This window comes from Dendronephthya gigantea, unplaced genomic scaffold (genome assembly GCF_004324835.1).
Source record: "Dendronephthya gigantea isolate DGI-Jeju-01 unplaced genomic scaffold, DenGig_1.0 000977F, whole genome shotgun sequence".
NCBI classification, from domain to species: domain Eukaryota; kingdom Metazoa; phylum Cnidaria; class Anthozoa; order Malacalcyonacea; family Nephtheidae; genus Dendronephthya; species Dendronephthya gigantea.
In genome coordinates this window covers 1-14,201 of record NW_021163987.1, presented here as the reverse complement: position 1 = coordinate 14,201, position 14,201 = coordinate 1, and the positions used below count along the sequence as shown (strand labels likewise).

Here is a 14,201-nt window from a genome sequence, read left to right as displayed (position 1 = left end):
GGTATATACTCAGGGCTATCACAATCAAGTTTAGTGTTATCGCTTGATTTTAATGTTTGCTGCACGGTCGGATTCCCACATTTAAAAGAAAATCAAGCGAAAAGTTTTACACGTACAAAAGTATATGGAACTGTTCTTTAATTTATCGGAAGAACTAGCGCGTTTTTAACCCACCACATGTGTCAATGAGGATGCATATTCGTTCGATGTGATCGCCTGATAGGAGAGATACGTTACTGAGTTTGATTGCTATCGAGGGATAGGGGGGGGCTTTATTAAGAAGAACTGTTAAAAAGCTAGAGCAGTATAAGGATTATCACTAACCTATTTTCAGTTGATCAGGTAACCATTCATACAGGACTTCAAACTAAAGGTGATTCCAAAAAACAACGTAGTTTCCACTCAGATCTTTTTCCATTGCAAATGCGCGCATCTCAGATTCGAGAGCCCCAGAAGTTCCTCTCACGTCTGTCACATTGAAAAAAAAATAAATTGTTTCAAACTCATTTACGAGAACAGTTTAGAGAAAGAGGTCAGGACTATTGAATTTGTCTTGTTATACTCATAGCGACAGGAAATCCTCCATTACCTTTTCATTTCCTATATTTTCAACGGAAACTAACCTTAGCTTTGAGACTCACCTTGTAATTCCAAATCAGGCTGTACGCTTTCAAATCTTGACTGAATCTGTAAAAAAGATCCGTTTAAATACCATTGCTTTTTCATCTTTCAAACGACTAGAACATTTTCCCATTTTCTTAATATGAACACTTACTTGTAATAAAACAACTGGATTTAAATTCTTACATCTTTCCTGGATTTGAATCCTATTTTTGTCCTGCAATGCGAGAGATATCCTTCAAGTTGATTCCTTGACGTTCCTCTCGCTTTTCCAGAGCTCTAACAGACAAGTATAGCACGTGAAATAACAGGCTTATACGTACATACAAGCATGCATTATGAAATTTTGGAACACGATTGTTGCCTTAAAACGTACTCTGCAAGCTTTACAGTGTCACGAATTGATAAATGATCTTCTTTAGTCTCTGGTGGCTGAAGGAAAGATAAAAACTTTCCAACAAAATTGTTTCTTTACAAAAAGGTTTTACACTTCTGAATGAATTACCTTTTAATTATTTCGTCAGTGGGACAGTTTAAGGATGAATGATGGAGTTTAGTTACCAAAGCAGTTGATACCACTTAGTCACTATTACATAATTGTTTATGAACCAAAACTTACGAACAGGAAATCTCGCATTTAAACTTTATTGTATATTTTAGACATTAAAAACCATAACTACTTTAATACGAACATTATTCTCACAAGTAATGCCATTGCTGTTGGATGACCAGTTGTCCAGAGAGCCACAAGATGTCCACTCAATTGCCTATATGCCAACAATAAAGATTATAAATTACTTATGGAGTATGCTTGTTAGTCTCAATTGAACTATTTACAGATGGCTAGTATATAGAGGATTATAAAATCACAAGTTTTAAGATGAATCTAAGAATGTTGCTAAACTACAACTCAGGTGCTCCGGATGGAATCGAAGCTATACATCTGCAACAATTTGTTAATATATCACACTAATTCGGGTTTTAAACGGTCTTAATTTCGCGTGGTATTATTATACACACTTCAAATTCAAGCCAGGAACAGTTGATGGAAAAATGAGTCAACTATACGTTCTCAGTGACAAGAGCATTGCGCCGGCATCGCAAAAGCGATTCCTACCGGAGGATCTATAGTTGACTCATTTTTCCATCAACTGTTCCTGGCTTGAATTTGAAGTGTGTATAATACCTCTCGAAATTAAGACCCTTTAAAACCTCTTAAATATCAACTGAAATAATATGTACATTCATCACTGCTAAAAAAATGCAGAACGTTATAAATGACGTTTGTCAAAAGCAGAAAATTCTCAATGGAGGAATGAATGAATAAAACGTACCTCGATTATCGCCTTCAGAACCATGCCAGCACCTTTCACAATTGTTGTCGACGGATGCTGAAATTGTTGAGGAACGAATTCAAAACCACGATTGGTAAGAACCATTAGCGGGGCAATAGTAAAACATACATAAGCGAAGAAATGGTACAATTGGTACTATTTATTGCAGTTTTATCGTAAACTTACCTGAAACAATCGATAAATGCAATGACCCATTTCAAGACAAACAAATAACAGACTTCATGAGTTGCTCCCATGCATGGGTCAAGCTAGTGGACGTGGTAAACTTCACCAAAAATGTAAAGAGAGAAAGGCAATTTAATCAACTTTCAACGTCAGTCAAAGAGCCATAAACTACCAAGAAGGCAAGTTGAATGAAAACTCCTCAAATTTCTTTGTAGCATACCTGCAACTTTCTCCAGTAATTTCCCAAACTGTTCATCGTCTGTTGTCTCACTAAGAGGAGTATGCAATAGTCGATTTATTATAACAGACCACATCAGTTGATTCAAAATATTAGAAGCAATCACACCTTACTATTAGTTTAACATGAATGTCCAACTGCACCCCCCATTATTTTGATATATTGCAAAGCAACCAGAACTTTACCTGTAAAGAGGACACAGAGCAAACGCCAGAAAATCAAGCAATCAACTTATACCTAAAACCCCAGTAGAACGATTCTAGAAGAAAAGTTTTCATGGTTAATCTATTTCTTGTGTTAATTAGAAAGGTAGTCCAAATTAGAAAGGCAGTTGCTACAAATCACTTGCTGAGTTTTGCAAGGGAATTTCTCTTCCAAAACAAGGCTGTATACATACAAGAGGGATGGAAAAATAAAATGCATGGGTTCAGCATAGATTATAGGCCAACACCGCACATCTTACCACATTTATCGTGAGAATTCCCAACAAACTGCTTAGAAATTTTTCACAGGATAACAGAGAGCTTTTGTTTATCTGTTCTTCTCGAATGTCATAGTTATCGTGCGTTGGCTATATAAAACAACAGAATTGGTTTCGATAAAACTGGATCCTGTTAACATGCAAATTTCAAAGTTGGCTGAGTTTACGTATTTCGTTTCTTGCATCTATTTAGCTCGGAAATTTCGCCGCTGTATTCTTAACGAAATACTCTATTTTAAATTTAAATATGTCCGGTCTGACCATTTTGGCCGCTTAAAGGAAAGCCCTGTCTTTACCTGCATCAGAGAACACAACATGTCGACAGCGGCGTGAGTCACGGCTTCATTATTCCTCTTCAAAGCTTTCACAGTTTTCACACCAACCTTCTCACGCAAGTGAACTGGTTGAGTAAACAGCGTGTGTTGTGGTTAAAGATAAACGTTTCTCACCTAGTGAGCGTTGTGAAAGCGCGAAACCTGCTTTGGATCGAACCCAACTTCTCAAATCGTGAAACAGTGCTTCGAGATCTTTATCTCATATTTTGTTTTGGTCTCCTGCAAATAGACGAAACTTTTTACCTATTTTATGTATATATAGGACACCTGCGAAGGTAATAGCACTCAGAATATGTATATTTTAGGGTTGAACACTAAATAAATTTATTGGCAAAGATATACAATACCTTCGTGAGCAATGAGCATTGTGATGGCATTAATGATAAGTCTTTCTTTATTCTCCGACAAAAGTCCCTACAAAATATTTAAAATCGTTTGAAATATATATTGGAGTTTAAAAGACTTAATATTCCGGCCGTACTTCTGCCGGGAAAATTTCAAAACTACCATTTCATGGATTCGGACCCAGTCAACTCAGCAACCAGAGTTACCGCAGCCTAGTACCTAGGCTTCATAACGTTCCTTATACGCGGCGAGGCGGGAACTGAGAGGCCTAGAACAAAATGTTTTGTATTTTGGCTAAAGTGGGGACTTTTTGTCCCCACTTTCTGTATTGAGGTCAGTTTACGATCTACGACGCGGTTAACTGGCCTTGTTCGACGTCGTTAGTCAAACATTTGCTTGAAATAAGCTACGGGATATTGATTATACTGCCAGGAGTCGAAATATTCATACAAACGTTTCAATGTCGCCGTCAACGCTATCGACTATCAAGTAAACTCGAGTCCGTACGTACATGTTTATGATTATAATAAACTTCAATCCACCAATTTAAATTATTCTCGCTTCCTTTATAACGGTTACTGTTGTAAATTGCAAACATTTACTTTAATAACAATTCTAATTTCAAGTTCACAACATTAAACGGGCCGTTAAGATTAGAAAATATTTTGTGTTAGGCCTCTCGCGCGCGTTTCATTCGGTGACGTGACGAAAATATAAAACACGCGCAATGAGAGGCCTGGGACTAGGCTGGAGTTACGGCGGTTTTTAGGGAGTACTATTAGTGTTTTGTGTACATTTGTGCACAGAACAGTAGCAGGATAGGGTATTTTTATTAAAGTCATACTTTTTGCCTTTGGCTATACTGGATAAACCAGTTTAAATGTACCGTGTTGTTTGCAGACGTTTTAAACCTTGCTAAATGTTTTCAATTAGCAGCCGAAATGGGCAAATGTTTTCATTTAACGTAACTATGCAGCCTAGCAATCGTTTAGTTCACACTAAAGGCTGCTTTCTACTTACGCGTTTTTTATACGCATGTACACATACGGAGAATTTTAAATGCTTTTAAATTTTTATTAATTAACATGCATCTAGGTCGATTTATTCACTTAGTTTTTTCAAAGGTAACATGTATAAGGATTTAGATTTTTACGTGCGTGTACGTGCGTATGAAAAACACGTGAGTGGAAAACAGCCTTAATCCAAATTTTGACAGAACATTAAAACTCAATAAAAAGGCAATAATATTCTCTACACAGGATTTTGTCTGCAGAAAAGTACAAGATAAGAAGTTGTCAACTTACGTTTTGGGTGACTGCATGAAGTAGACCACAGTAGGAAATATTGCAGTAAAATCTGTACACAGCTTCGGTTAAATTTCCTGCAAGGAACCAGTCATAAGACAATATAAGCTTTTGGAGATATTTCAAAAATGTAAAGTGAAATAAAAAGAGAAATATTTCACCTGGAGACGCAGCGAGGAATTTAAATGACTGCTTTCTACTTCTTCGTCAACAACATTATACAATGGACCCCAACGATAACCTTGAAAAATATATCATCTTAAAAAAACAATTCTTCTTTTGCTGTATGTGATGTATTGAACTGGCTAATAGGAATAATGCTATTTGCTGATACCTGACGAGAAGTGTAATTGTTGGTGTGTTATATGAGATCACATACGTCAGCAGGAGTATGAAATGAGGGATCGTATTTAGGGTAATCATAGCAGTACGAGATTTTCATCAGGAAAATTTTGACCATAATTTTCGCTCAATCATCTATGAATAAGCGTACAGTACTTCTCTTCGTTGGGGTCGTTTTTACGCAAACATCTCTGTTTCAACTGGCTCTAACACCGTCTAGCAAACCAGCCAATAATGTTTCCCTAGATTGAGTGAAAGACAAACATTCAAAACAAGAAATATTTTTTATTGCTTCATACAAAATTTGCTTTCTTACACTACCTGTCAGGAGACGAGTAATTTCTCAGCCGACCGCTTGTGTATTCCAGCCCGAACAGCTGAGGATGGTTTCGATAGCGAATTATTGAAAATATCTGACAGAAAAAGAAGTTTGAAAACTATGATATACTATACGCTATATACGGTATATTCTGGAAAGTAACTGCAAAAATAAAACTATTTTAACTCGGCTGGATACTTTTTTTGCAATTGAACATGTTCAAAATGGAAACGTGAAATAAGAAAGACGATAAAAGCAGTAAACTTGAATCCAGATCAGAAGACATGGAGTGTTTGGAGTGTTTGGAGTGTTTTCTTTCAAGGTCAGATATGAACAATTACTGGAACTGACATGGAATGTCGCATGACTTAATGAGCTAAGGGGATGAAGGGTGACGATATTGTACGTTTCTAAGAAACACAGCGTTCTTTGAACAGATCCTAAATTTGAGAGTGTCAAAACGATTTTAAAATGAGAAAAAGGATAGACTCTTAGAAGAATTTTATTAACAACATAACTCACTTTACTCCGAGGAGTTTCTTTATAGACGCTGAATTCTGACATTGATGTGATATGGTCGTCATCACTGAAACGAAAAATTTGTCATTTACTGTCATATCTCACATTCTTTACACAGGACAAACGAAATACTGTCTTAATAATATATCATTCAACTGTATTTATAAATTTGTTTTAAAAAACGACTCCACTTTGATGGAACTTTTCTTTTGCTAAAAACCGAGGCAAAAGAAATAACAAATACAGCTCAAAGTAAATTACAGACCTGGAAAGAATTTTGTCAAAAACGGTTAAAACGTAAACAAATAAAGTAACCTGAATATAAGTCATTTTGTCATTTACTTAAAATTTGTTTACTTAAAATGTTCACATACTTTATCGTAACACCAACATTATTTAAAGAAGATTCCATCAACTTTTTCAGCAATTCCTGTCTCCTCTCTGATGTGAAAAGATGCTGGAAAACAAAAGCAAAATTGTGCACAAAATGTAAAACTTCAATTTACAGAAATAACCGGTATCTTATCCTTTTTTTATTATAAGGTTGGTACTAGCAACATCTGGTACATACCACTGTGCTAAAACCACCACAGACAACAACAAATCCCCTAGGATAATCTGAGACCTAAGTATAGAAATGGAATGAAAGCCTGAGTTGAATTATTCAAATCACAAATATTCAAATGTCTTGCAATATCAAGTATATATATATATATATATATATATATATATATATATATATATATATATATATATATATATATATATATATATATGAACACACAGGTAAGTTATCAAGAAACTTGAAAACAATAATAGTACCTCTAACGTCACTGGAACCTTTCGTTCACTCCAATGTAATTTATAACCACTAATCTTCTGCACAAAAATATGGCATATGTTGATGTGGAAATAGTTTGGAAACATTAGCTTTAGCTAGCTTATCACTTTATAAAGAACCCACTTATTAAATTAGAAATGGAATATGGGTCTAATTTTTGAAAGAGAGAGGGGGGGGGCATTGATACCATGATGAATTACGATTTGGAATTCATCGTGAATAGTTTCATTTTATACAACTGGAACGATAAGTCCTGACAAAAATCCCTATTAAGCTTGAAGCAAAAATAGTTCCCCGTACTAATCCTAATGCAGCCTCTTTGATGTCTTTCTACGCTGTTTCATCCTGAGGCTGCAGCAACAAAGACAATTTACAGTGATTAGATGTAATTATATGTCTCTAGATGTTCCTATAAATACCTTGCAGTCTCTATATAATTACCTTACATGTTCTTTACACGACGGCTTGACGTATCGCTTGAGAGGATCTACTGGACAGTGGCAATCTGGAATTGATAAATGAAATATATATCCTTTTACTTCACTGATGCGTTTGCATTCACGACTCCCGTGTAAAACGATCCAATTTGCGGATATATAGTTGGGTTCAGGTCAGGAAGCTTTCACTGATAAGAGAGAGTTTTCTATTGAAGTACAGTATCAGCCCATCACGAATGAAGAGGCAAATTGGAGTGGAGAAATGAAACCGTCTGAAAAGGATTGTATGAGTACCTTCTCGATTATATGCAAAACATCGCAAACTTTCGGTGAATCAGAGGATGCAATAACGTCGACCAGAAGCTGGACAGCTCGGATCTGCACAAAAATATCCCGATCTTTCGCAATGTGGTCTAAATGTGGCAACACTGAATTCTCAAGTATTTCTGCCTGTAAAAAACAAGGAGTTACAAAACTAGAAAAATATTCATAATATCGCTAATGTACGGTGGCCCAGAGGTGCAAAACACAAACGCAAATTCAAAACACAAACGCAAATTCAAAAACACAAACGCAAATTCAAAAACATAAACGCAAATTCAAAAACATAAACGCAAATCATGAAAGCACGAACGCAAATTTAAAACAGAAACGCAAATTCAAAACACGAACGCAAATTCAAAACACGAACGCAAATTCAAAACACAAACGCAAATTCAAAACACAAACGCAAATTCAAAAACATAAACGCAAATTCAAAAACAAAAACGCAAATCATGAAAGCACGAACGCAAATTCAAAACAGAAACGCAAATTCAAAACACGAACGCAAATTCAAAACACGAACGCAAATTCAAAACACAAACGCAAATTCAAAACACAAACGCAAATTCAAAAGACAAACGCAAATATTTAATTATTTATCCAAATCCAAAACGAGCTAGCGCACCACAAATTTAAAGTCAACAAGGATAAGTCTATTAATATGATTGTTGCAAAGTATAATACATTTATAAATGCATTTTTGTCTTTTAACCTAGTAAAATATAAAATTATTGATATGGAGGAAGCGATCCGTTTTTACTACGGAAGAAATTTTAAGTACAAAACGATACTGGAATGTTTAGAAAAATATCATGATATCAAAATATGTAAAAGAGCGCTCATCACCAGATTACAGGAGTATGGTTTGGGAAGAAGAAGATACAACGCGAATGAAGAACAAGTTAGGGAATGCGTTCAAAGAGAACTACATGAAAATGGCAACCTCTTAGGATACAGATCAATGTGGAGGAAACTGCAATCAAAACATGGCATGCGTGTGCGCCGTTCAACAGCTCAAAGTATCTTAAAGGTGCTTGATCCTGAAGGTTGTGCAGTAAGAAAAGCTCATAAGCTGCAGCGGAGGGAGTATTTAAATCCTGGTCCAAACTTTACCTGGCATGCCGATGGGTACGATAAACTCAAACAGTTTGGGTTTCCCATTCACGGCTGCATTGATGGGTTTAGCAGGCGAATTATGTGGTTAGAGATCGTTCGAACAAATAACGACCCTCGGGTCATTGGAGGATTATTTCTTAATTGTGTTAAATCCCAAAACGGTTGCCCAACAATTCTACGAACGAACAAAAGGACTGAAAATGGTATAATGGCCACTGCTCAGTGCTACTTACGTCGAAACCACAGAGATCACTATAATAGGATAAAAGCACATCGCTATGGATCGTCACACAGCAACCAGCGTATAGAGGCGTGGTGGGCCATGCTACGTCAGTCGTGGGCATCGTGGTGGATTAATTTTTTAAAGATTTGGTAGACAGAGGTATTGTTGACACAAGCAATATACTTCAGCTGGAATGTCTTTGGTTTTATTTCATTAAAGTGATGAGGGATTCCCTAAAGGCTATTAAGGAGTCCTGGAATGCCCATTATGTGAGAAAATCCAGATACCACACTACTCATGGCATTTCTGATCAACTTTTTTTCTTGCCCGAGTCAGTTGGCGCGGTTGATCATAAGGTGGAGTGCCTGCAACATGATATCCAAGCGATCGAAGGCAGCGTTGCCGTGGAAGATGAATATTACAACTGCAGGAGCCAACAACATGGAAAGATTCTCTCAATAATTATGAACTGCTGATTGCAGCAGCCCAAGTGTGAACCAAGAAAAAACAACGAAAAAATCTAACAAACTAAGTGAATTCATATTCCAACGTAGTATAAAACAAGTAGGGACCTTAAGCAACGAGAACACGAAAGAAAAACCACTTCAAAAACTTAGGCATATAAAACATAGGCATATAAAAAACGCGTAACTGGAAAGCAGCTCTTAAGCTGACCTTTATCCTTACTGGTAAATGGGAGTACGAAAGTACAGTTAACGTCCAGGACGTCAACGTTATCGTTGCTTAAGTTGCCTAATATAAGCCATAGAATTATATAGGAAACACTTTTTTACAATAGGAGGAGTGATTGTATAGTGTCGCGGAGGTGTTTGCCAAGTAGGTATTATAAAAATATTCCTATAGGTCATATGGAACAACCAACCTTTCTGTAGATTCAACTGCCCAAGCATCGAACTAAGCTCCTAAGGATTATTAGCGGGTCGAAACGTGTTCATCAAACGTGACTGCTTTCGATGTTGAGACATCTTATCCGACAGGACCAGGATTAGACGAAACATCCACACACATTGTTAGATCCTGCTTAAAAGGCTTCGCACATAGGACTAGACTAACAAATCAATGTTTCCTTTCTTTAGCAATCGCAAATGAGACTTTGTATTTAGATTCAAAACCAACTCGTTGTATGTTGACCCGACATCGAAAAGCAATATCTCTACAAATACTCAAGGTTATGCCATCCGCAGCCATTCCGTCCAAATCCATGCAATTAGCATTCTTAAATGCCGTATTAATTGGTCGAGATGTACGAAACTCGTTAGATAAAATAAATATCTTAAAAAATATAAAAATATATAGAGCTACCGACCAACCGCCATATTGATCGTGAATTAAGCAGTATGGAAACACAATATTCATTTCCATACACGAAAAGGTGGTGATTCAATGATAACATCACGTTACCAGCTTTAGATATTTTCTTTAAAAACTTGTTTAACGAATCGGATAGAAGCAAACGGGAACGAGAAGAAGAAGTTGTGAAATCATTGTAAGTGTGTTTATTTCTATTTAAACCCGACAACTTTACTTGTTCAGGGAAAGGCATGTTAGAGTTGTTTACTAGTAAAAACTATGTACACACCTTGGGTTGTGGTGGACAAAATATTGAATCATTGGTTATTTTTATTGTAGATCACTAGCTGCCTGTGAAGGAACACACAAAATTTTATTAGAATGCTTCAAAAACAGCTGGATTGAAGGTTTTCAAACTTAAATGATCTCTCCAGTGGCAAATCGATTGTTCGAATCTTACCATAACCGTATTTCATTATAAATTCGTGAAAATGATAAAGTAAATTAAATGAACATGGCCGTTCAGCACAATAACTTGTACTCAATTGGCGAAGACAATGGTCCCAAAGTGGTAAATCGATGGTTCGAATCCTACCATAACCGTTTTTCATTATAAATTTCGTGAAAAGAAATACAGTAAACTAAGTAACCATGGCCATTCCCCAAAAGATCTTGCAGTCTAATGGCTACGACAACTGCCTCTTAAGTGGTAAATCGATGTTTCGAATCTTGCCAAAACTTTTTTTATTATGAACTTCGTGAAAGGATAAAGTAAATTAAATAACCATGGTCAGCCAGCACAAGACCTTGTCCTTTAGTGGTGAAGACGATGGTCTCCTAGATGTTAAATCGATTGTTCGAATCCTACCATAACCTTTTTCATTATGAACTTCGTGAAAAGGATAAAGTAAATTAAATAACCATAACCGTTAAGCACAAGTCCTTGTGGTTCTTTGGCGAAGACGGTGGTCTCCCAAGTGTTAAATCGATGGTTCAATCCTACCATGACCGTTTTCATTATGAACTTCGTGAAAAGGATAAATAAATTAAATAACCATAACCGTTCAGCACAAGTTCTTGCAGTCTTGTGGTGAAGACAATCATCTCCTAAGTAGTAAATCGATGGTTCGAATCCTGCCATGACCTTTTCATTATGAACTTCGTGAAAAGAATAAAGTAGACTAAATAACCATGGCCGTTCAGCACAAGACCTTGCAGACTAGTGGCAAAGACAATTGTGTCCCAAGTGGTAAATCGATGGTTCGAATCCTGCTATGACCTTTTTCTTTATGAACTTCCTGAAAAGAATAAAGTAAATTAAGTAACTATAATTGTTCAGCACAAGAACTTGCAGTCTATTGCCGAGGACGATGGTCTAACAAGTGGTAAATTGATGGTTCGAATCCTACCATAACCGTTTTTCACAATGAACTTCGTGAAAAGGATAAAGTAAATTAAATAACCAAGACCATCCAGCACAAGACCTTGTGCTCTAGTGGCGAAGACGATGGTCTCCCAAGTGTTAAATCGATGGTTCGAATCCTAGGGTAATCGTTTTTCATTATGAACTTCGTGAAAAGGATAAATAAATAAATAACCATAACCGTTAAACGCAAGATCTTGCAGTCTAGTGCCGAAGGCAATCGTCTCCCAAGTAGTAAATCGTGGTTCGAATCCTGTCATGACCTTTTTTATTATGAACTTCGTGAAAATAATAAAGTAAATTAAATAACCATCGCCTCTCAGCGCAAGACCTTGCAGTCTAATGGCTAAGACAACTGTCTCTTAAGTGGTAAATCGATGTTTCGAATCTTGCCAAAACTTTTTTATTATGAACTTCGTGAAAGGATAAAGTAAACTAAATAACCATGGTCATCCAGTACAAGAATAAATGGTTCGAATCCTACCGTAACCGTTTTTCTTGATGAACTTCGTGAAAAGGATAAATAAATTAAATAACCATAACAATTCAGCACAAGATCTTGCAGTCTAGTGGCGAAGACAATCGTCTCCCAATAGTAAATCGATGGTTCGATTTACTACTTGGGAAAGCGTTACGCATAACGCTTTTATGGAGATCAGACGTGTGATCTTGGGCTCCGTTAATCCAAGTGATTCATGTCCTAGGCCAAGCCAGAAATTGGCTAATTCATTACTATATTTCGCTAAAGACGATTCGCTAAACATTGGGAAGGACAACTGCATCAGAAAGGCAACTGAATCTATTTCCAAATCACTTGGTCTGGCCTGGTCGGGCGACTTTGATTCATTAAAGTGTTTTGTGGCTGAATGGCTGAAGATAAATGGCTCCTGGTCTCAACCTGGAGGTGACAAAAAGGTGTTTACTGCTAAAGAGGTTTCTATCACATGGCGAAAGGACAAAAATCTTCTATTCTTCGAAGCAGAAAAAACAAACCAATTCAAGAGAGAGGTTTGTAGATACATTAGTGATTATTCGAGCGAAGCTGCTGGCCCCCTACAGAAAATGAGGAGCTTAAACGTGAGCAGATCATGAATAGGAAAGCGATTCAAGCATTGTCAGATAAGTTTGAACACATGACTGCTGTGTATCACAAGTTCGGGATCTTATGGGTAAAAACGATGATAGCATTATACGAGAAACATCGCTTCTAGCTGCTGAATATACAAAGTTCCATGTAGAACATTCAAATGAAGTGTTTGTTGGTGATGTAAATGAAGTAGATAGCGATAGTAAGCCCACAAATAGGAAACAATTAGCGAGCACTGAGCCATCGAAATCGCTATGAATTGTGATTACGAGCAACAATGAGAATACCAACTTGTTGAGTGAAAATCCCGCTAGTTCGAACCAAGACCAGGCCTTAAGTCCCGAAAATAACAAAGATATTGTAATTATTGACAGTCCAGTTGAGACCAATAAACAAGCTAAAAATGACAAGTTAACGTATGCTAAAGCTGCCGGATCAAAGCCGGTCTAAAACCACAACAACATTTTACCACTAAGCATAACAATAGTAGGATTAGTGCTGATGGTTTTGTAGGAGTAGAGCGTAGGCGAAACCAAACAAAGAGAATATTCCTATCTGGAATTGCAAGCAGCGTGAATGAAAAACATATCCAATCCTACCTCACGCAGCGAAATATAAATCCAACATTTATTTCGGTCTTTCTCAGTAAACGTGAGGGAACGGTATCGGCCAAGGTACACATCCCCTCCGCTGATTTCCCTCTCCTACAGCAAAAAGATTTCTGGCCCAATTTGTGATTTGCCAATTATGGAAATCTAAGAAGCTTTGCGAAAACCAATAAAGCAAAAGCTGTAAACCAAAAGCAAATCACCCCAAGGTGAAAACTCCTCAACTTCTGAATAATGGCTCAGATTTCAATTAGAATTTCTCCTCGCAATCGCGTAAATAAACGAAACAGACGCTGTCCTTATTCGAATCCTTCAAATTTGATTCATATTAAGAGATTGCCTGAACATTCCCTTTTCGTTAATACACGAAAGCAAGAATTTGTACCGTGATTGTTGTTGTCCAACACAATGTCGCTCGCTCCTAAACTTGATGAAATTGTGGAAACCATATTGACGTTAGACATTGACATTGCTATGTTTACAGAGACATGGTTAAAGGAATCAATACCAAATGAAGCAATTAATATTCCTAATTATCAATTGTTGAGACGAGGCCGAGTTCATAAATTACATGGAGGTGTCGGTCTATACGTGAAGTCATCAATATTTTGTCGACAATTATTAGATATGCAAAGCGAAAATGTGGAAGTGTTGTGGTCTCTGCTACGTCTTTCTCGCTTACATAGAGGGTTTCATCAACTTATAGTAGGTGTAGTTTATCACCCAGAGTTTGGAGACTCTTTTTTTCACCACTAGACTACGAGATCATGTGCTGAACGAGAATGATTATTTAATTTGCTATATCTT

General features: G+C 36.7%; 4 long non-coding RNA genes across 4 annotated transcripts; all 4 read right to left on the bottom strand.

The window, feature by feature from the left end:
- Positions 1-1,347: 1,347 nt before the first annotated feature.
- On the bottom strand, positions 1,348-3,579 carry LOC114544833. The gene is made up of 3 exons (XR_003690645.1): positions 3,543-3,579; positions 3,310-3,414; positions 1,348-1,388 (listed from the first exon to the last, which is right to left on the bottom strand). It is a non-coding gene; the product is annotated as an uncharacterized LOC114544833 (long non-coding RNA).
- LOC114544832 lies at positions 2,208-2,883 on the bottom strand. The gene is made up of 4 exons (XR_003690644.1): positions 2,843-2,883; positions 2,565-2,638; positions 2,362-2,411; positions 2,208-2,241 (listed from the first exon to the last, which is right to left on the bottom strand). It is a non-coding gene; the product is annotated as an uncharacterized LOC114544832 (long non-coding RNA).
- On the bottom strand, positions 3,574-5,046 carry LOC114544834. Its single transcript, XR_003690646.1, has 3 exons — positions 5,006-5,046; positions 4,845-4,921; positions 3,574-3,609 (listed from the first exon to the last, which is right to left on the bottom strand). It is a non-coding gene; the product is annotated as an uncharacterized LOC114544834 (long non-coding RNA).
- On the bottom strand, positions 5,041-7,633 carry LOC114544831. The gene is made up of 9 exons (XR_003690643.1): positions 7,597-7,633; positions 7,307-7,370; positions 6,847-6,903; positions 6,596-6,649; positions 6,399-6,481; positions 6,028-6,091; positions 5,508-5,599; positions 5,179-5,428; positions 5,041-5,085 (listed from the first exon to the last, which is right to left on the bottom strand). It is a non-coding gene; the product is annotated as an uncharacterized LOC114544831 (long non-coding RNA).
- Between the last annotated feature and the right edge of the window lie 6,568 nt (positions 7,634-14,201).